Here is a 22556-nt window from a genome sequence, read left to right on the forward strand (position 1 = left end):
TGTCTGTGCACTGCGGGAAGTGAGCAGGGAGATTTCCTGCGGGGATGACAGCAGCCCTGGGGGGCCCAGCTGGTAGGCCAGCAGTTCAGATCATAGAGTAACAGTGTTGCACAAAGTTCCTGATGTCCCATAGTACAATGGCTTCATCCTCCTGTATGAGAAACTCTCTCTCTATGACTGCTGTATACTTTTAGAGACACACCAAATGCTTCCCAACATCACCAGGGGAGCATGTCAACAATGCACACTCCAGGGGTCCAGTTAGCTTCCGGATTCTGGTTCATTCCATCTGGGTGAGGGCCGGTAAATCTGCATTTTACAATCAAGACTCAGGATATTATGACACCCTGGACAGGGTTGGGCGAATAACCTTGAGTTTGACCTCTCTGAGACTCAGTTTCCACCTCCGTAAAACGGGGATAATATCGTTTCTCCTCCTAGCCTTATGCAAACAATTCAAGGAAAGGGAGCAGCTATTATCATTGTCCGGAGGTCAAGCGACAGATTGGGAGGGGATGTTCTTACCCCCAAGTGAGCTAGGATACGGATTTGAACCCTCGATCTTACCCGGGATTTGAACTGGCAAATCGCCTCGCTCCTCCTCGACGTCAGTCACCAAGTCACCTCTGAAATTCAGCTCGACCTTAGCGGAGCGGTCCACCACAATGTACCTATTTGCATATTAGCATAGCTCCGCCCTCCGCGCATTCTTCCCTCGCGGGTGGCCAGCCGCGGTGCCACTCAGCGCTCCGCCTCCCGGCCCCGCCCGCACCCCACACCCCGCCCCCTCCCCCGGGCGCACCCTACCTCGCTGCCTGCTCTGCGCCCCGCCCCCAGCCCTAGCTCCCGTCGCCGGAGCTCGCGATTGGCCGCATCAGCCTCCGGTGCCCGCCCCCCGCCCGCTGGCCCTGCCCCCGCAGAGGGGAGCGAGTGCTCGCCCGCCGGCTGTGGGTTCGGCTGCGCGGCGGGGCTGAGGCGGCCGCGGTGGCCCTAGCGCAGGTAAGGGAGCTTGCCGCCGCTATTCGGGCCTGGGTCTGCTGCCCTCGCCTCAAGCCCCGGGGACAGGGCGCGGCCGGGGCCGTGGGGAGGCCTGGGCGGCTGCGGGTGGGGGAATCCTGGAACGGCTCCGATTTGGCTAGGGACGGAGTTGGGGGTCGGGGTCTGTGAGGAGGCGGCCGGGATTCTGGGCGGGAGCTGAAGGTCGGGGTCTGTGAGGAGACACCGGGAATCGGGGCTGGAATTGGGGGTCGGCGTCTGCGAGGAAGGACTAGGCATATGGGCTGGAGTTGGGGATCGGGGTCTATGAGGAGGCACTGGGGATTTGGGCTGAAGTTGAGATTCGGGGTCTGTGAGGAGACACCGGGGACCCGGGCTGGAGTTGGCGGTCCGGGTCTGTGAGGAGGCACTGGGGATCCTGTTTGGAGTTGGGGGTTGGGGTCTGTGAGGAGGCGCTGGGGATCCGGGCTGGAGTTGAGGTTGGGGTCTGTGAGGAGGGTCTGGGAATCCTGGCTGTAGTTGAGAGTCGGTCGGTGAGGAGGGTCTGGAAATCCGAGCTGGAGTTGGAGGCCGGGGTTCCTGAAGATGGGCTGGGCCCTGGGTTGGGTTAGAGTTGGGGTTCTTGAGCTGGGGGTTGAAGGTTAGCTGGGGAGGGGGCTGCTGATGGAGTTGAGGGATGGAGTCCGTTGAGGAGGAAGAGGCTGAGGCTGGGAATTTGGATTGGAGTTGGGGGTCGGGGTCCACTGAAAGGAGGCTGGGGATCTGGGCTGGAGTTGGGGGCTGTCATTGGAGTTGGGAATTGGGCTGGAGCTGGGGCTCCAGGGTAGCAGGGGAGTGGACTGCAATGGAGTTGGTGATGGTGGAGGAACTTGGGGTCAGGGTGAGCTGGCACAAGGTCAAAGAGCAGACTTTGGGGGAACTGAGAGAAGTGGGAGGGGGTCAGGGTTCTTTCTAAAGGCATCTGATGGCTGTCGGGAGAAACGGAGTGTCTATGAGAGATGAGAGAGAGAGGAGAGTGGAGGGAGGTGGGCTGGAGGCTGGGAGACACCCCCCCCCCCGCCACCCCTCTGCCCCGGGCCAGGTGTTTTGCAGAAGGTTGACTATTCTGGAGTAAATGGGGGGGGGTCTAGGTTTGAAGTTAGTAATGGGGATAGTGGAAGGGAATCACCCCCCACTTTGGCTAATCATCTGGTGTAGGCAGAGACCCCTTAGTAACTCAGTGAGTTGCAGACAATGGATGCTGGACACACTGAGGTCTGTTTCTGGCGTGCAGGGCACAGAGGGAAAGTGGAAAGGTTTGTGTTGGTGGCTGAATTTTTCAGGAATTTGGGGAGTCAGGAGTCAGGAATCAAAGTAGAAGTTTTGGGGACAATGATATTGAGGGAAGTGGGTGGCACTTGAGTTTCCCTGTGAAGCGGGGGTTGCTCGGGGCTGGAATATGGGTGGGAGAAGACAAGCGTGATGAGCAGCAAAGAGCCTTCACCATTGCTGGATGTCAGCGAGGCAAATGCCAAGTTCTCAAATTTGCTCAGTTGCAAGCTGTGGTCTTGCAAAGGTTGAGAGTGGAGGGGCTCTGATAGGTGCGCCTGCCTTCTCCTGTCCCCTCTGACTGCTCTCTTGGCTGTATCCCCTCTGGGGGTTCAGTTTACTCCTCTGTAAAATGGGAGTAATAAAACTGGAGCAGGTACCTCACAGGATCGCTGCGAGGGTGAAACGAGGAGATGCGTGTACCTCACACACTCCTGGCACATGGCGAGGATATGTGCGTGTTGATAATAATGTTCTAAATTAAGGTTTATTGGGGGGGGAGGAAGGTGGGTGGGTAGAATTACTGGGTTGTCAGGGAGGAGAGGGAAGAAATCACTTGGAGCTTGATTTCAGTCCCTCAATCTTGGGGTGCATGTAAGAATCCTTTCTGGAGTTTTAAAAAAAGAATCTGCAAAAAAATTTTTTCTTCATATTATTAAAAATGAGGGAAAAACAACAATGACAACGGACAAGTCTACCTGGATCTGCCTGGATTCTGAAGCTTTATCAAGGAACAAGCACATCTACTTAAGAGAAAGGATCTTGGGTCGTTGTGATGAAGTGTACCCCACAGGAACCATTTGGGTGTGTGCCCTGAAGGGGGCCACTGGGCCACAATTATATGCTCTTTAAATGCTTGAGCTTGACATGGGACTTCCCACTCTGCCTTCCAATGCAGGGGGCGTGAGTTCAACCCCTGGTTGAGGAATTAAAATCCCATATGCTGTACAGTGTGGCCAAAAAATAAACGAATAAAAATAAATATATGAGATTTATAAGTTGACTTCCTGTGATGGGCCAGGGTCTTTCTGCTTGGCAGTGCTCGTAAACAGTGCACTGTTGGCCTTAATTCCAGGTCATCCTTTGTAGGGGGCCATCCTGGGCCCTGTGGAGTGAGGAGCAGCATCTTTGGCCCCATCCACTCAATGCTAGGAGCACCTCTCCACCAGTGTGACAATGACAGATATCCCCAGATATTGCCCCCTGTCCCCAGGGGGCAGAATCACCCCTGGTGGAAACCCCCTGTTGGAAACAAAACTAAGTTATTTTCTCCTTTAAATATTACATCTCACCTTTCACCCTTGGGAAGTATGGCCATTCAGATTTGGGTTGGTTTTTATGTCATCTTGTGTTCTTTTGAGAGGAGAAAAAAAAAATCACACCACTTTTAGAAAAATTTAGAAATGCTGAATTCTTTCTAGGTGGGTCTTTCATGTGGCTTGCAAACACTTCTACTGGTTTTGAGTATGGGATTAACTGGTCGGCTGCCGGCACTGAAAGAAGCCAACATTTGTGACTGTATTCCTTGATCGTAACCAAGTACAGGCATCTTCCTCAGAAGCTTGAGTTCTTCAGATGGTTCTTGGTCTTTTACTGAAAATGATTGTAATCAGTGCCATTGCTTTCTGCTCCATGTTTCATAAAGCCCAGGGCCCTATAGTTTGAAGGGAAAGACAACTGAATATGAATTACCCTCACGCAGTAAGCTTTTTGCTTACTGAATGGAGGCATTTTTTTTTTGTATACCCTGTAGTAGTGTAAAAAGCGCCTTCTTCCCTCCAAGGTGTTATTACAAGTTTTCTTATTTGCATCTGGTAATAAATAATTATTTTTAAAACAGTATTTTCTAGGCACTTGTGTGTGTGCTATTCTTTGTTGGGGGTCATGCAGAATCTTAGTTCCCCAACCAGGGGTTGAACCCATACCCGCTGCAGTGGAAGCTCAGAGTCTTAACCACTGGACCTCCAAGGAAGTCCTGGGCAATTGAATTCTTGAAACTCCTTTGTAGTTTCTTAGAAAAGTGTGGTTGGGCCTGGCCTCCATGACTTTGGAACTTTCTGAAGCTTTCTAGAGGGGATGGTTCCCAGGACAGTTGTGTGATTGCAGGATGTGGACACGAACTTCTCTTTCCATTGCTCCCCTACAGGTGGCTGTGTCTTCACAGCCCAAGGATGATCGGCCGAGCTGTGTCTTTGTTCTGGGAAGGTTTGTCTTCTTCAGTCTTCTGTCCTTGATGATGTCAAGGGTCACCTGTTCAATGCTCACTTCAATAGCTCTGAACCTCACTTTTCACCACTTCTTTTTTGTGCTGCCCTTGGGCATGGTCTCTCTTTCTCTCTTCAGGGTCTAGAAGAAAGTATTCGTTCCATATGACACCCAGGAGACCTCAGAGACCAGAATGGGTCACTACAAAGATGGGTGACTTGTCCCAGCTGCTCAGGTCCTGCCTTCTCCTCTTCCATCCTGTGATGTTGCATCTTGTCCCGCTAGCTGGTGGGCAGCGGGGCTGATGGGCAGCTCTGAGACTCTTTCAGGAAAAGTACTAATTCTCCTGCTGGGTGCATGTGTGTCTGACTCTTTGCAACCCCATGGATGGTAGCCCACCAGGTTCCTCTGTCCATGGGATTTTCCAGGCAAGAATACTGGAGTGGGTTGCCACTTCCCTCTCCAGGGGATCTTCCCCGACCCAGGGATCAAATCTGAGTCTCCCGAGTTTCTTGTTTTTCCTTTCTTTTCTCTTCATTTTTGTCTTGCGTTTCTTGCATTGGCAGGCGGATTCTTTACCACTGTGCCACCTGGGAAGCAAGTTCTCCTGGAGAACCTTGCAAACGGATAAAGTCTTACTGCTTATTTCTTAAATGGAGGTACAATTGCCACATCATAAAACTCAGCCACTTTAGCACACACTTCAGTTTTTTGGTAAGTTGATCGAGTTTTGCAACCATGTCCATAAACCTGACTTAGAACCTTCCAGTACTCCAGTAAGACCTCCATCCCCATGAGCAGTCACCTCCCTAGCCCCTGACCACCAGGAACCCACTCTCTGTGTCTGTGGATTGGCCTGTTCTGGACGTTTCCCATCAGTGGAATCACACCCTGTGTGTCCTTCTGTGTTTGCTTCTCTCAGTGTGTGTCGGGTTCTCAGGGTCTGTCCACGTGATAGTGTCAGGGCTTCTCCTTTTCATGGTTGAGAGACGTTCCCGTGTGAAAGAACACATGTGTTTATCTGTTCACTTGTTGGTGGACCTCTGGGCTGCTCCTGCGTTTTGGCAGTGAAGAATCAGTCTGCTGTGTCAATGGCTTTTTTCTTTCCTGAGCATTTGACAGCCCTCCAAACTGAACCTCCATAGTTGGGAGTCGTTCAGGCATGAGCCCTCTGGTTCTGTTTCTCTTTCTCTTGTCTGCATTTCTTCCCTCCTTGAGTTAAATGCTTCCCTGTTTCTTGCTCAGAACATCCCAGCTGGCAGATCAGCCTCTAGTCTCTCCTGCTCTGGTGGGTTGACCCTCACTCCCACCATAACAAGAATCTTCTGTCTAAAGCTGAGATTGGTTTATCATTTTCCCTGCCATCTTCACCCACTCGACAAAATCAAATTCCTCCCTCGGTGGGGAGCTGGCCTCACCCCACCTTCGGGCTGACCTTCACTTTGACTCCACGAACGGTACCTCCCACTCTGCCCACCCAGCGCATGCCCTCAGCTTTCCTGGATGGTGCAGTTTGCTGTCTTCTTTGTCTGAAACCTTCCTTCCTTCCTTCCTCTCCCCAACAAAGGCTGGTTGTGTGCCTATTTTAAGCTTCAGACCGGGTGCCAGGCGCCGGGAGCACCACGTGAATGAAATGCTTGTGTGTGCGCTGGGGGCAGTGTGGAGACGGGCCCCTGGGGCCATCCTGTCCCTGGCCCAGCTCTCTAAGTCAGGGTCCCTGGAGGGTGGCAGGGCTGGGGCCCCGGGCTGTGTATTTCATTAGCTCCCCAGGTGTGTAATGAGAGGAAGCAGTCTTTCAGGGCACAGAGACGTGAGGGTGACACCTGTGCCCAGGACATCAAGGGAAGAGGCCAGGGAGAAGGCCTGTGCTGAGAAGTTTGCTACGAGACAGGTTGGGGGGGAGGTGGAGTCATCATGGGCAAAGTCTCCCTCCTCCGCAGCACTCTGGACACCAGGCCTGGTCATCCTGTCTGGGGGGCCCCTCCTGGGCACCGTGCCTGTGGAGCAGCCTTCCCAGCCCCTGCCCCCTCCATGCCGGATGCAGTGCCAAGGGAGAAAGACTGATTTGTAGAAATTGCTCCTTTTTTGGAATTTCTGAAAGTTAACTGTTTAGAGATGATAAAATACAAAAAAGTGACCCATCTTTGCTGCATGACAATTAGTTGAGAGTCTGCTTTTCATAACTGTGGGTGTCGGTGGGTGTGTACATGTGTTTTCTGCGCCTGAGGAGGTGCCAGGGTGAGGGACCAGGTGAATCTGGGATGCAAATGAATCTGCAACCTGCCCAGTAGCTTGGTGTTGCTGACCACTGGTCACATTTTGTCCTTTTTTGTCAAGGCCATGACCTCGGCCCCTGCCTTCTTAAGAAACCCCTTAATTTGGTGGACTAAAAAGTCAAGAGAAATCAAAGACCGGAGGTGAATTGGGCCAAGTCCACGTAGCTCCCGGGCTGAACAGACAGGCCATTGCTGGGGGATGGGGGTGGGGTGGGGGGAGGTTGAGAAATAATGTGCCAACCCTAGCAACCTTGTTTTTGGCTAATTGTGTGACTTTCCTAGGGCCCCGTTACAAAGCACCACAGACCACGTGGCCTGAAGCAACAGAAATCTGTCTTTTCCCAGTCCTAGAGGTCAGAAGTCTGCAATCTTTGTGGATGGAGCCATGCTCCCCCTAGGCCCCCCAGAGCAGGGGCTTTCTTGCCTCTTCCAGCTTCTGGAAGGTGGTGTGTGTGTGTATGTGTGTGCTCTGTCCCTCAGTCATGTTCGATTCTTTGAGACCCTATGGACTGTAGCCCGCCAGGCTCCTCTGTCCATGGGGTTTTCCAGGCAAGAATACTAGAGTGTGTTGCCATTTCCTTCTCCATGGGATCTTCCCGAGCCATGGGATCGAACCCGTGTCTCCTTTGTCTCCTGCATTGCAGGCAGAGTCTTTACCACTGAGCCAACTGGTAAAGTCAATTCTCTTATCCTCTGAGAAGGGAAACCCTTCTGAAAAATGGTGGTTGCCAGCAACCCCTAGCGCCCTATGGCTCATAGACATATTACTCTGGTCTCTGCCCCTGTTGTCACATGGCCTTCACCCTGTGTGTCTGTCAGAGAAAACCCAGAGCTGGACAGTAGTTACAATAGTAAAAACAAGAGTTTACCCAGAAATGATTGCAATGGGAAAAGAAACCTCATTTTAGAACCGGGCTCCACTCTGAATACAGTGTAGACCAGTGGCAGTGAGTAGCCAAGGAGCAGGTGAGGGTCAGGGGATGGGAGATTGCTAAGAGGAAGCACTGGGATAATTCTGGATAAGAGATCTCTCAGATTCTGGGTGCAGACATTGGCTGGGGGAGGGTCTGAGGAGCCCAGTAAAGTATGGGGGTGATCAGATGTGGAAACTGGGGGAAATCTCAGTCCACCAACTTAGCAGGATTCTTGCTGAAATTGTACAGTGTAGAGATGAACGTGGGACCCAAATGTCGAGGCCCCATTGAAAAGTTAAAGGTAGCTTGAGTAGACTGGTTAAGGAGAGAATCTGTATTAAGTCTCACGTGTGTCTGCATGTCCCTCCTCTGAGAATGCCAGCTGTTGGGTCAGGGTCACCCTACTCCGTGTGACCTCACTTTAGCACAGTGACACCCCCAGAGACACTATTTCCAGATCAGGTCCTATTCCCAGCCACCAGGCTTAGGAAGTGTGCATATCTTTGGTGGGAGGGGTACACAGTGTACCCCATACCACCTAGAAAGGGATGACCCTTGCAAGGTGAAAGCTTTTGGGGGGGCCCTCTGGTCCTAGTTGCTAAATGCCCCCCTCCCCTGCCCCACCCCATTCCCTCTTTCTCAACACCGGAACAACATTTGCACCATTGCACAGAAAATGGAGAACTTGGGGCCAACTGGGCCCCTGGGAGGAAGTGGGACTTTTCAAGTTCACTGGGACAGGGGGGTAGAGGAGGTCACAGGTGACCTTGCAGCCCCAGGGAAGCTCTTGGTTATTTGTCATCTGCAGGACACCTGTCTTGGCTGCCTTCCTGGTTGAAATGAAAGTATAAGTGTTAGTCGCTCAGTCGTGTCCGAAAAGTGTTAGTTGCTCAGTCTTGTCCGACTCTTTGTGACCCCATGGACTATAACCCACCAGGCTCCTCTGTCCATGGAATTCTCAGGCAAGAATACCAGAGTGGGTTGCCATTTCTTCCTCCAGGGGATCTTACTGACCCAAGGGTCAAACCCGGGTCTCCTGCATTGCAGGCAGATCCTTCACCATCTGAGCCACCAGGGAAGTCCCCTTCCAGGTTGTGCAGATCCAATGAAGCATCTCCAGAAGGAGGCGGGAGGAGTTCTCTGTAAATATAAGATGTTGTTGTTACTGACATGGTGGTTTTGATTAAGGCAAGATCTCTCCTCCTTGGCACTGAGGACCGTGAGACCAAGTCATCCACTGTGGGGCCGTCCTGGGTGCTGTGGGGTGAGGGGAGGCTTCTCAGGCTTCCACCCACTCAGTGACAGGAGCACCTAGTCCTGAGGACCACAGATGCTCCAGTCATGGCCCAGCATCCCCTGGGAGGAGGCAGAATCACCTTCTGATGGAAACCATTGGCTAAACTATTTCTAATAAGATTTTATGGTTCTGTGATTGCACTAAAGTAAGAAGATATTTTTCCGTAAATGTATTGATTTCTTTTTGGCTGCATGGGGTCTCCTTGCTGCGAGCAGGCTTTATCTAGTTGCAGAGAGTGAGGGCCAGTCTCTAGTTGCCACGTGCAGGCTTCTCTTTGTGGTGACTCCTCTTGTTTGCGAAGGTGTGGGGACTTCAGTGGCTGTGGCACGTGGAGTTAGTTGCATGTGGGTTCTCCCCAAATCAGGGATTGAACCCATGTCCTCTGCATTGGCATGTGAATTCTTATCCATTGTGCTACCAGGGAAGTTCAATTTTTTTAAAAATAAACTTTATTTTTTAAGAGCAGTTTTAAGTTCACAGCAAAGCTGAGCAGAAGGAACAGAGGTTTCCCCACATGCCCCTACCCCCCACCTGTACCCAGCCTCCCCATCATCAAAGTCCCCCACCAGCGGGACATTCATTATAATCAGTAGACCTGCGTGGACCTGTCACTGTCACCCAATGTCAGTAGTTGACCAGAGGGCTCATTCTTGGTCTTGTATGAGTTGAGACAGATGTACACTGACATGAAGCCACCATGAGAGAATAGTTTCACTGCCCTAAAAATCCTCTATGCTCTGCCAATTCATCCCTCCCTCCCCAGTATTTTGTTTTCATGGGAAAGGAGCTAAGAACAACTTAGTAACTTCGAGTGCCTGTTGGGAAAGGTCTAACTCTATACTATGTGGAGTTTTACATGAATCATTCCTCTACATTCTCCACTCCCCAAAGTCATGCTGTCCAACAGAAACACGGCTGAGCCTCAAATGTCATTTTATTTTTAAAAAGTTTATTTTGTTGAAGTATAGGAGAAGGCAATGGCACCCCACTCCACTACTCTTGCCTGGAAAATCCCATGGAGGGAGGAGCCTGGTGGGCTGCAGTCCATGGGGTCACTAAGAGTCGGACACGACTGAGCGACTTCACTTTCACTTTTCACTTACATGCGTTGGAGAAGGAAATGGCAACCCACTCCACTGTTCTTGCCTGGAGAATCCCAGGGACGGGGGAGCCTGGTGGACTGCCGTCTGTGGGGTCGGACATGACTGAAGTGACTTAGCAGCAGCAGCAGCAGCATAGTTGATTTACAGTGTTGTGTCAATTCCTGCTGTACAGCAAAGCAATGCAGTTATATATATATATATATATATATATACACACACACACATATATATATATATATATATTCTTTTTCATATGCTTTTCCATTATGGTTTACCACAGGATATTGAAGAGACTTCCCTGGTCTGTACAATAGGACCTTGTTGTTTATCCATCCTATATATAATAGTTTGCATCTGCTCACCCCAAACTTCCAGTCCTTCCCTCTCCCATCCCTCTCCTCCTTGGCAATCACACATCTGTTCTCTATGTCAGTCATAATTTCATTTTTTAATACTTTTATTGACATCTCATCCTCTGTTGCTCTCTTCTCCTCTTGTCCTCAAATCTTTCCCAGCATCAGGGTCTTTTCCAGTGAGTTTTTTCACATCAGGTGGCCAAAGCATTAGAGCTTCAGCTTCAGCATCAGTCCTTCCAATGAATATTCAGGGTTGATTTCCTTTAGGATTGACTGGTTTCCTTTAGGATTGATTTCCTTTAGGATTGATCTCACTGTCCAAAGGAGTCTGAAGCATCTTCTCCAGCACCATAGTTCAAAAGCATCAGTTCTCTAGTGCTCAACCTTCTTTATGGTTCCATTCTCACGTCTGTACATTGACTACTGGAAAAACCATAGCTTTGACTATATGGACCTTTGTCGACAAAGTGATGTCTCTGCTTTTTAATATACTGTCCAGGTTTGTCATAGCTTTCCTTCCAAGGGGCAAGCGATGTTGCCTCTGATGCTACCTAGTTAGGGGCTTGGATTCCCATAGCCTTCTGGGTGGGCAGGGGTTAATGATTTGGGAATAAATGTGTGGAATGATTATATTTCCCATAACATCGTGCCCTACTGAGATGGATCACTGATTTTCTTCAGTGTCTTGAAATGTGAGAGACATGCATCTTAGAAATGACAGGCTCTTAAATTTGATGAACTGTGGCTTCTGATAGCTCAAAAAGAAGTCATATTTTAAAACATCAATTATGTTTATTACAACATTCTTTAAAAATGTACAAACGTGAAACTTTGTTTATAAATGTCTGTGCTCGTAGCTTTTACATTATAAATCCCCAAAGCATGTAAAGTAAATTAAAACAGATGCAATGAACACATATTCAGACAAACTCTTATAATGTCAGGCGCTTGGTGTTTTGTAGAATGATGTTCCAGGAGTCACAGTTTGCCAGGCAAAGCGTACAGAGCGAGCTTGGGAGAGGCTGGGTTGACGTGAAAACTAAAGCTTCCTGCCCTCGGCTGGGCGCCCACAACGGGGCTCCTCGCTCAGCAACTGCTGAACTTAGCAACGCCTTTCTCTTTAGGTTGAGAAACTGACAGATTAATTCTTCCAGGCTGACTTTTAAATATTTGAGGCAAGAGTGAGAAATGGAATTTTTTTTCCCCTTAAATTGCTGCTTAATGAAATGCAGAGTTGTTTTTGACTTGAATGATCAGTAGCAATGGGGTTGGGGGGGCTTTGGGGATGAGCTGGGCATTTATTATTTAAAAAATAGATTGGCTTCTCTCTCTTTGCCTTTGTCTCTGTCTCTCTTTTCCTGTCTCTTTCTTCCCGTCTCTCACTCTCGCTGTCTCTCTGTCTCCCTGTGTCTGTATCTCTGTCTCTCTTTCTCTTATCAGGCATGTCCAGGAGCCTCTCCGGGACTGTGCGAAGGAAAACTGAAACACATCCAGTGCTGTTTAAAACCTCAGGTGTATGTTCAGGTTTCGGGTGATGAAAGACGGGGGTTCTGGAAACTTGGGTTCCAGTCTCGGCTCCATCTCTGATTTCCAAATTGTCAAAGTCCCCCCACTCCTCTGGGCCTCCACTTCGCTCGCTGTGAAATGGGTGTAGGATGAGCCAGTACCCATACCCGCCATTCTGGTACCACCACTAGCATCCCACATGTCGTATCTAGGAAAGACAGTGGACTGAGTTTTGAGATTTTTTAAAAAATTTTATTGAAGTATAGCTAATTTACAGTGTTGCATTAATCTCTGCTGCACAGCAAAGTGACTCAGCTGTAATATATACATTCTCGTTCACATTCTTTTCCAGTATCGTTTATTTCAGGGTATTAAATATAGTTCCCTGTGGTCTACAGTAGGAGCTGGTGGTGTATCCATCCTATATATACTAGTTTGTATCTATCTCCCAAACTCCTTGTTTCCTTTTTCTTTTTTTTTTTAAATTAACTTTTTATCTTGGACTAATTGCAAATGTCCAGAGGGTCACAGGTAGTACAGACGATCCCGGTTGCCCTTTGCCCAGTCTCTCTCACCCTAGCACCCTTCCCCCCTAGAGCGCCTGTGCCGCCCCCAGAGCTCAGTGCGGGCGCATCGCCATTGACTCAGGCCCTCACTCAGTTTGGATTTCACTGGCTTCCCTTGATGTCCTTTTCTGCCCCAGCCCCGCTCCAGGACCCCACGTGACATTCAGTCATCACCTCTTCGCCACTCTGAGTGGTGACAGCTCTCTGACTTTCCTTTTCATGCCTGGGCAGCCGTGAGGAGGCCGGGCAGGAGTTGTGTAAGAATCTCTCCTTCTGGGTTTGTGTGATGCTTTTCTCATGATTACATCAAAGTCGTGGGTTTGGGAAAGAACACACAGAGCTGAGTGCCTTCTCATCACGTTCCAGTGTCCCTGATACCCACATGGCTCCACCCAGATGTTAATCTTGATCACCTGTCCCCTCCCCCAGGGTGCATAGAGGCCTGGATTAGTCTCCTTGGACCCCCAGAACACCTCACTGTGTTCCTAGTCCGATGCTAGATCCTTCACCCTCTGTGCTGAGAACTTTTTAAAATTTAATATTTATTTATTTATTGAGCTGCCTCAGGTCTTAGTTGCCGTACGTGGGATCCTCCATCTTCATTGCAGCAAGCGAGATCTTTAATTGTAGCGTGTGGGATCTAGTTCCTTGACCAGGCTCCTTGCATTGGGAGCACAGAGTCTTAGCCACTGGACCGCTGGGAAAGCCCTTGCACTGTGAACTTTGCATTCAGTCTTTGCAGCGTGATGGCAGCTTTCTCCTGGTTCAGTCGTACCCAATGAAGGCTGTGTTCCCGGAGATGAAACTGAGGAGCTGACAGCTCATCATCTTGCATGTGTGGCTGCAGACACTCGGGGATGTTGGGGAGAAATGTCTTCATACTACTGTGAGACACATGGGTCCCCCACATCCCAAATCCATGCATGAGGGTTGGAGGACTTGGGCTAACTGCTGGTAACTGAAATCCCTGTGGAAGCCTGCCTAAGGGTTCTGGCCCAGTTTTGCAAAGGTGCCATGTTCTGTTCAAAGGAGGTGAGTGAAGTCGCTTAGTCGTGTCCCACTCTTTGTGACCCCATGGATAGTAGCCTACCAGGCTTTTCCATCCATGGGATTTTCCAGGCAAGAGTACCGGAGTGGGTTGCCATTTCCCTCTCCATCAAAGGAGGGGGAGCTTTGAAACCCCAGGGAAGAGTTTTGGCACAGGTAGCCCAAGACTTGGAAGCCCCGTGAAGCTGCTGCTGTTCCTGCCCTCTTGCCCTGTTTCCCAGAGCCACACCCTGAGTGCTGGCTCACATGTGGGCAGAGTGTCTGGCCAAAGCAGAGGGCTGCTGGAAATCAGGCTGCTTTCTGGGGAGGTGTTTGGCATGTCCTTTGAAAGTGAAACTGAGGGAGATGTCCCAGGAGAAGGCAGGCAGGAGTTGCTCCTGCTCTGGGGTGTGAATGGAACCCTTTGTTGAGCCGAAGCCTTTTTCTCAGTGGCCTCTTTACTCAGCCCACAATGGCGGGATGGTGCCAGGGGTGGGGGTAGTGACCATCCGTGCTACCTGTCTCCTGTCGTCCTAAGGGAGGGCCCTGCTGGTCACAGTAGTTTCTGGAAATCAAAAATTAGTTTATCACACACCAGACACAGCCCACCTTCTTTCTCCCCCTCCCCCACCCCACCTGTTTCTCTGCCTAGCGCTGTATGAGTTTCCTAACTCACCTCCTTGCACCCACTTCAACCCACTCTGATTTGCTTTGTTTTTTCATTGTGAATTACATGTCACATAAAATTCACTGCTTTAACTGTTTTTAGTTCAGTTCAGTAACATGAAGTATATTCACGCCATTATGCAACTGTTCTCCCCATGTCCCCCATCTACCCGGCACCTTTTCATCTAAATTTGAAACTGTCCCTGTTACATACTCTCCGCACCATCCCCTCCTGAGCCCCTGACAGTCGTGAACCCACTGTCTGTCTGTGGATCGGCCTGCTCTGCACGTTCCCCATCAGTGGAATCGCACCCTGTGCGTCCTTCTGTGTCTGCTTCTCTCACTGAGCACCGTGTTCTCAGCGTCTGTCCGCTTTCGTAGTTTAGAGCAGAATCGTGTTCCATCGTATGCGTCTGCTGTGTCTTGAGGCCTTCATCTATCCGTGGGCACTTGGGGTGATTCCGCTGCCATGGCTTGCGCTGAACTCCCGTCCTCTTCAGGTTTTTATGTTGATGGTTGTTTTCAGTTCCCCCGGGTGGGTCCCCAGGAGTGGCATCATGGGGCCGTCTATTTTTAAACCTCTCGATCGTTTGTGCTTCTCTGCCTGGTGGGGTTTTCGTCCATTTGCTGCTTCTCTCTCAGCTCAGCCCTGGGGACTTTGGAAGGACTTGAGTTCTTCTGGCTGACTGCATTCATCCCCCATCCCCACTCTTGTCCCCATCCTTGTTAACTGTGCAGCCAGCCTGCGGCAGCTTTCTCTGTTCTGTTCATTTGTCTCCCTCCTGCATCTGGGGTCACACTCCTGCCTCCCCTGGCCTGGAATGCCCTCTGTTTTGACAAACACCACCTGCTCACTGTTGACCCCCCCACCTTTCCACTAAAGCCACCTTTCCACTGCACCCGGCCTCCACCTGCCCTCACGTCCAGTGACGCCGCCCCGAACCCACTGGACTCCCATCGGACTCCCAGCCACCTCTGCTCTGCGGTTGCCAGGGGGCCTCACCCAGCTTTCTTTAGCCAGGGCTTCAGTTTTTGGTTGATTGGTTTTATCTATAAAAGAGGCTCCTCTGTCAAGGGCAGTGGAGCTGGCCACACAGAATGTATGTCTAGTAGCCAGCAGGTATTAAATATGCAGGAAAAAATGGATTTAAAAAAATTCAGACAAAAACATGGAGAAAAAAATCAGAAGCAAGCTGTGATAGAGTGATGGGGCCCCTGAGGACATGTCACCTCATGGGGTAGAGGGGACTTTGCAGGAGGGATTAAGTAAGACCCCTGTGATGGGGATGACCCTGGATTCCCCGGGAGGCCCAGTGTCATCACAGGGTCCTTATAAGAGGGAGAGGGAGGGTCAGAGGCAGAGGGACGGGAGGTGCTGTGCTGCTGGCTGTGAGGATGGAGGGAGGGGCCATGAGCCGGGATGCGGCACCTCTGGAAGCTGGAAAAGGCAAGAGCTTGTGCTCCGAAAAGACTAGCCCTGCCCACACCTGGATTTACCCTCCGTGAGGCCTGAGCCAGACTTCTGAACCCCAGAACTATGAGAGAATCAATGGGTGTGGCTTTAAGCCCTGAACTGGCGGCAGTTTGTTACAGTAACTGCAGGAAACTGATGTGGTTTAGGGAACCACAGTGCAGATAAAGCTCTGTGTCCTCACAGCTTCTTGTCTCGCTTCTGGCACGTGATGCGGATCAAGAGCCTCCTGCCATGGGCTGCGCTGGACCCTAAAGGGCGGGTGGAATTCCCAACCACACACTCTCTACCGTGTCTGTGGCTGAGCCCACGATGCAGGATTCTATCCTGGAGCCTCCTGGAGATGAACTTTCCATTTCAGTTATGTCACCTGCATGTCTTTAGAGGGGCTCTTATTCACTGAGCCCAGCTGAATCTTGCAGAGTGCTCTGGAGTCTGTATTCTGGGGCTAATGTGATGCCCTGCTGTCCCCAGGGCTGCAGCTGCGTCTCTCTCCCCTCCCCCTCCTCCTGCCCCAGGTCAAGGTTCCGGTGATGTGCTGGTCACTGTTGACTTGCATTTAACTTTGTCCGTAGTGGTTCCCACCCAGGGCTGTATTGGCTCCAAGAGTACCCACCTGGGGTGCCCCTCTGAGGGTCTGTCTTCAGATAAGGAAACTGAGGCTCAGGACTGGGGCAGTGACACCCCAATGTTCATAACAACACTATTTACAATAAATAAGATGTGGAAGCAACCCAAGTGTCCATTGGCAGATGAATGGATAAAGAAGATGTGTATATATACAATGGAATACTACTCAGTCATCAGAAAGAATGCAGTTATGCCATTTGCAGCAACATGAATGGATTTAGAGAGTGTCATGCTAAGTGAAGTCAGTCAGAGAAAGACAAATTCTATATGATATCACTCATATGTGGAATCTTAAAAAGTACTACAAATGAAACTTATTTACAAAATAGAAACAGACTCACAGACTTAGAAAACAAACTTTTGGTTACCAAAGGGGATGGAGAGGCATAAATGAGCAGCGTGAGATGAACATATATACACTACTGTATATAAAATAGATGAACAACAAGGACCTACTGTATACCACAGGGAACTAAATTCAGTATCAATATTATGATCTTTTAATAAACTATAATGGAAAAAATGTTAAAAAGAATCTAGGTATATACATGTATAACTGAATTACTTTGCTGTATACCTGAATCTAATGCAATATTGTAGATCAATTGTATTGTATACTTCAGTTAAAAATAAAAGAACCAGGGAGCCAAGCCAGAAGGGACCCAGCCCCAGGCCCGCCACCCTGTAGCTCTTCCATGAGATGAAGCTGATCATGTTGTCTGAATTTTGCACAGGCTTTTTTGTCTCGGTGACAGAACCAGCCATGCTTCCTTCTGGCCGTGTAATTGGGTATGTGAGGCTGGCTTTGGTGCACCTGTCTCCTGGGATTAAAAGCTGTGGTGTTGGGAATTCCCTGGGGGTCCAATGACTACAACTCAGCGCTTTCACTGTTGAGGGCCTGGGCTCGATCCCTGGTCAGAGAACTAGGATCCCACAGGCTGCACAGTGTGGCCAAACCTGCCCCTCTCAGACTATGGTCTCATGAAAAGATTCTCCACACTATTAGCTTTCAGAGAAATGCAAATCAAAAGCACAGTAGGACACCCCTTCATAACTATCAGGATGGCTAGAGTTGAAAGACAGACAGTGACAAGCATAGGCGAGGGCGTGGAGAGGAGAGAACCTTGTGCCCTTCTGGCAAGAATGGAAATCAGGCAGCTGATTGGAAAACATGGAGTTTCTATACAACTCAGCAATTCTACTCCTGGGTGTCCACTCAGAGAAATGAGAATATTCATCCACACAAAACCCTGAACATCAGTGTTCACAGCAGCATAATTCACAGCAGCCAAAAGGTGGAAACCACCCAAATGTCATCTCATTAGCAAACAAGCAGATAAACAAAACTGTGTTCCCTCCACACATGGGAGCATCCCTCAGCCACGGAAAGAGAGAAGCCCTGACACTCGCTACCACGTGGGCAGACCCTGAGAACACGGTGCTCAGTGAGAGAAGTACACACAGAAGGACACGCAGGGTGTGACTCCACTGACGGGAAACGTGCAGAGCAGGCCGATCCACAGACACAGAGAGTGGGTTCCTGGTGGTCAGGGGCTGGGCATGACTACTGCTGGGAACGGGGCTTCTTTTGAGATAATGGAATGTTCTGGAACTAGTTAGTGGTGATAGTTACACAACTCTGACTGTATTAAATACTGTTGAATTGTATACTTTAAAATGATTAAAATTATAAATTTTCTATGATGTTTATTTTATTACAACACCGCCCCCAACCTGTTGGTCTAAGGTGGGGGGGGGGTGCCATTTCATGGAGTGAGCCCGCATGCAGTCCTTGACAGGCTGTGAGGGATGCCCATCTCTGGCTGAGGTCAAGCTGTGATCTGACACTTTCTCCTTCTAAGCCCTGTCCTTCAGAGTCTGGCACAAGGACATGAACTCTCCTGTGTCCCGGGCTGTTGAGCAGTCACACCTTGGCCATAGCTCTTGCCAGCACTGGGCCCTAGCTGGCCATGGGTGGAACTGGGAGGGAATGGGGGGTGCTCTGGGGTCCCTGGGAGAAGGCAGCAAGTGAGGCTCGGCTCGGGGACTTTTGAGAGTCCTCCCCTCCTTTGTGGGATGGGGACTCCTGGGAGGGGTGAGATGTGGAGGAGGTGTAAGGTCAAACATGATGGAAAGTTCTGGAACCTTTTGGAACCTGGTGGAATGTAGGGGGCCTTGTGGCACAGTGAGACTTTGGGATTGGGGTGACTACTTAGACACTGGATGACTTTCTCCCTGGGCAATTTTGGGCAAAACCTCTTTGTGTCTGTTTCCTTGTGGGCAAAATGGAATATAAATCACTGCCCAGAATCCTCCTAAGGGTTGAGATGGTGGCCAGGGCGGTGACCCGAGCCGGGATGGACAGGTTATTACTGCCTTTGATGTGATATTATTATCACTGTTAATGTTGCTATTTTATTATTATTTAAAACATTTTTTGGTGACACCGCATGGCAGGTAGGATCTTAGTTCCCCTACCAGGCATTGCACCCACGCCCCCTGCAGTGGAAACAAGGAGTCTTAGCCACTGAACCACCAGGGAAGACCCTTAATATTATTATTTATGTCACATTAGAGATAATATTTGGAGAAGGCAATGGCACCCCACTCCAGTACTCTAGCCTGGAAAATCCCATGGATGGAGGAGCCTGGTAGGCTGCAGTCCACGGGGTCGCAAAGAGTCAGACACGACTGAGTGACTTCACTTTCACTTTTCATTTTCATGCATCGGAGAAGGAAATGGCAGCCCACTCCAGTGTTCTTGCCTGGAGAATCCCAGGGACGGGGGAGCCTGGTGGGCTGCCATCTGTAGGGTCACACAGAGTCGGACATGACTGAAGCGACTTAGCAGCAGCAGAGATAATATTTGTGTTACAGTCTGTGTATGTTGTGCTGGGTCTTTGTGGCTGTGAGGACTTTTCTCTAGCTGCAACGAGTGGGGGCTGCTCGCTTGTTGTGACGCAGGCCTCTCATTGCGATGGGTTTTTTTTTGTTGAGAAGCATGGATTCTGGGGCCCAGGGGCCTAGCAGTTGCGGCACATAGGCTCAGTTGCTCCACTGCATGTGGGAGCTTCCCAGGCCAGGGGTCAACCCGTGTCCCCTGCGTTGGCAGGCGGATTCTTAATTCCTGAGCCACCAGGGAAGCCCTACAGTGTATGTTAATATTAATACTATTGTCTTCCCAATGGCTGCCACCACAGCCACGGACCAAAGTGAGGAAAAGACCAGGTCTGTCCCTGGGGAGATGGGACCAGGTGTGGAGGAGACTCGGTCGTGGTGGATGTGCCTGGACACTTATGGCCATCCCTCGGCCCAGGAACTGAGGACCAGGGATGAGGCTGAATGGGCTGGAGGTGAGGTTGGGAAGGAGCTGCCCACTGTTCAGGCCCTGCCCTAGGCTGGACCATCCCATCTGTGCTGCAGACGGGGAATGTGAGGCACCATCCCAGGTGAGGCCCTGAGTCGGGGCAAAGTGAGGACTTGGTCTCGTTTACTGGCGCTACCCCCAGGGCAGGCGATCGTCCATGAGCCGAGTGAGGCCAAGCGGAGGACGACCCAGGAAGACAGCCTGCCAGGTGTCACCCTGTGTGGTCACTTGTTGTCGTTTCTCCTCCATCTCTTCCTGGGCTCCCCACCCCAGCCCAGCCACGGGAGCTGTGTGCCACACGTCCACCTCCCCGTGTGCTGCTGGGAGCTGGGGGCATCTGCTGCCCCCCTGCTCAGGGCCACACGCAGGGGATGGGACCCCGTCAGCTGTCTCCCATGGGCTGCTGACCCTCCACTGACCTTGTTCCCAGGCCCTGGTGTTGAGAGGCAGACGGCTGGAGGATAAGAGAGTTTTGGACAGGGTGAGAGGGCTTTAGGGTGTCACAGGGCTGGAATTGTCCTTCAAGCCTAAGGACCACGTCTGTGGAAGGGTGTCAGTGCAGGCCACGCGTGGTCACTGTTTGGGTGATGGCCGGTTACCCCGGAGTGGCTGGCGGGCTGGGGAGTATCTGTCCCCTCCTCTGCCCTGCTGACATGGGCTGGGTCACCCTCTGGGGGCCGTCCTAGGTGCTGTGGGGGGTGGAACAGCATCTCTGACCCCACCCCTTAGATGCAGGGATCCCACCACCCTGCCCCTAGTCATGATGACCACAGATGTCCCCCAAAGTCCTAAGTCCTGGTAGGTGGGCATGCAGCCCACTACATATGTAATGGGCTGAAAGCCAAAGCTATTATGTTTGAATTGTCAGCGGCAGGTGGCGCTAGTGGTGAAGAACCCGCTTACCAATGCAGGAGACAGGAGTCGAGGGTTTGATTCCTGGGTCGGGAAGATCCCCTGGAGAAGGGAGTGGCTACCCACTCCAGTATTCTTGCCTGGGAAATCTCATGGGCAGAGGAGCCTGGTAGGCTACAGTCTGTGGGGTCGCAAAGAGTCAGACACGACTGAAGTGACTTAGCACACACTGTGATGCCTGTTGACAGCAGCTCCACTCTGACTCAGCACCTCCTGGAACGTTCTGTCTCCAGACGATGTTCCCAAAGTGTCTTCCCTAAAAAAGTTCCTGGTAGCATGTATGGAAATGTAATTACGCGGCTGTTTTTCCTCTGCGGGCATGACACAGATTTGGGTCTGTAATAAAGATGAACGAGTCCCTCTAGCCATGAGGGCCAGGCCAGGCAGGCTCTCTCAGCCTTGGCCCTGCTGACATCAGGGCCGCCATGAGGCCAGGTTGTCCTCTGTGTGGTGTCCTGAGTGCTATGTGGGTGGTGCAGCCTCCCTGACCCCACCCCCTCGATCCCAGGAGCACCCCACACCCAGTCATGATGACAGCAGACATCCCCAGACACCACCTAGTGCCCCTCGGGGGCAAAGTTGTTTCTCTTCCTCATTGAAAACCACCATGCCATATATGTGAATTAAACTTTTCCTGTGTTTCTCTTGGCATTCTAAAGGAATGGTCCCCAACTTTTTGGCACCAGGGATGGGTTTCGTGGAACACAGTTTTTCCATGGACCGATGGAGATGGTTTCGGGATGATTCAAGCACATTACATGTATTGTGCACTTTATTTCTGTTATTATTACATCAACTCGACCTCAGATCATCAGGCAGTAGATCCCAGAGGTTGGGGACCCCTGACCTATAGGATCCTGGGAAAATGTTCCTCAGGACTTCCCTGGGTTGGGGGAGAAGAGGCCCACACATGGTCACGGCTGTCCTTCATAGTGGTCCTAGGAGAGGGGCCACACAAACTAAGATTTGCAATCTCTCACCAGTCTGGTTTGGTAAATAGTGTTCCCTGCCTCTTTACCTTCAAGCGACCTCTCTCTCTCCTTGCTGGCCAGCATTTCCCAGTCTTTGCAGTCACGAGTTTTCAACGGATAGCACTGAACTTGGCCATGACATTCTCCCCTCCAGCATTCCTGTTTCATAAAAGCCAGGATCCTGTTTCCTGTGATGGTCCAGGGGATGTAACCAGGCCTGCTCTGTGGTGGAGAGACCCTCTAGTCCCTCCATGCATCTGTCTCTAACAGTGTAATCTGTTTAGATTCACTTGAGAATATGACCAACTGTCAGGGCAGTTGGCACAGTCTGGATATGTTTGAAGAATAAAAAGCAGTTTGCAACCTCATAGAATGTTCCATGTGTTAAAACATTGCTGGTCCCAAGTGTGTAAAAATCTGGACTTTTATCTATTCTAGTCTCAGCCAGAGAGGGAGGTGTCATGGCAATTCTGTTTTAAGAAAAGTAGTACGAGATATATATATATATCTAACATATAGCGTTGTTTTCTGAATCAGTTTTTCTTTTTGGTGACACACAACAGCACAGCTTTCAAACCCAATAATACAGAAAAACTGCCTGACGTAGTATATGCAATTGAGTGTGAAAAATCTGGTTATAATTGTCAGCTAAGTAGAATCTGTTTTGTTCATTACCCCAGATTTCATATTTCCATTTTCAAACAATCACCTTGGGAGTCCTTGTCCTTGAAACATTGCTCCAATGTGATCGCCTTTAAGACCAGGCTGGACTGCTTTTGTATATTTCAAATCTAGAAACCTGTATGTTTCAAATACATTTCAGATTTTCACCTTTAGAGGGTGGGTTTGAATTTGGAAACAGTCTGTATTAGTGTGCTAACACTGCTGTAACAAATCACCACAGACTTAGTGACTTGAAACAATGCATGTTTATTGCCTTAGGGTTTCTGTTTCTGTCAGTCAGGAACCCAGGTGTAGCTCAGCTG

The 22556-nt window shown here is 50.3% G+C and overlaps 1 protein-coding gene across 5 annotated transcripts in view; it reads left to right on the forward strand.

The window, feature by feature from the left end:
• Positions 1–949: 949 nt before the first annotated feature.
• The window catches only part of GNG7 (G protein subunit gamma 7), a 140142-nt gene continuing 118535 nt past the window's right edge, over positions 950–22556 (forward strand). For 3 of the 5 annotated variants that reach the window (XM_042250215.1, XM_027969918.2, XM_027969919.2), the window contains exon 1: positions 950–999. The gene's annotated coding sequence lies outside the window, so the exon portion shown is untranslated. Of the gene's footprint in view, positions 1000–5075; positions 5224–22556 lie in introns of all 5 variants that reach the window. The other 2 variants (XM_042250213.1, XM_042250216.1) reach the window with 1 other exon arrangement.

The sequence above is a fragment of the Ovis aries genome, chromosome 5 (genome assembly GCF_016772045.2).
Source record: "Ovis aries strain OAR_USU_Benz2616 breed Rambouillet chromosome 5, ARS-UI_Ramb_v3.0, whole genome shotgun sequence".
Lineage (NCBI taxonomy): Eukaryota > Metazoa > Chordata > Mammalia > Artiodactyla > Bovidae > Ovis > Ovis aries.